The sequence below is a fragment of the Penaeus monodon genome, chromosome 24 (genome assembly GCF_015228065.2).
Source record: "Penaeus monodon isolate SGIC_2016 chromosome 24, NSTDA_Pmon_1, whole genome shotgun sequence".
Taxonomy (NCBI): domain Eukaryota; kingdom Metazoa; phylum Arthropoda; class Malacostraca; order Decapoda; family Penaeidae; genus Penaeus; species Penaeus monodon.
The window spans coordinates 26,967,110-26,967,730 of record NC_051409.1 but is presented as its reverse complement, the minus strand read 5'-3'; positions in this window follow the sequence as shown (position 1 = coordinate 26,967,730).

Below are 621 nucleotides of genomic sequence, written 5' to 3'. Positions count from 1 at the left end.
AACTGTGAAGGGTAATAATTTCAAATACTTATCAATATAACCTAATTTCTGGCACATAAACAACAAAACTATAAGATCCTTTGCCAATAGAGCCTCTTTATGTGTAACCTAAAGTCACATATAACAGGGCACTCTCTATCACCTAGAAATATGCAGAGAAACTTATTTTTCTCCAATGAATCCATAAGAGTACCAATTACTTACATCCCTTTAATACTGTCAGTGTATATAAAAGCACACAAGAGAAAAAAAGGAATGCCTCTCCCTGGCCTTAAAATATTCTGTAAAATTAGTAGCAAATTTAGTTCTCCATAAATTCACTCAAAACCTCAGTTATAACATTAAATGACAGACATAGCCAGTTAATCTCACGCTAATTTGGTGACATCGGGAAATATAATGAAAACATCAGTACTGACTTTGTATAAAGTAATCACAACACATTTGGGTATACAGTATTTTTAAATTCTGAAAGGATCATTGGTCTCTAACTTTCACATTAATTTTCCAATAAAATCATCTACACTTAAGAACATGTGACATTCGAGAATTACTTTGATCCCAACTATTTCTAGGTAATGACAATGTCCTGCACACCACAGTCAGATCATATGAACCCTA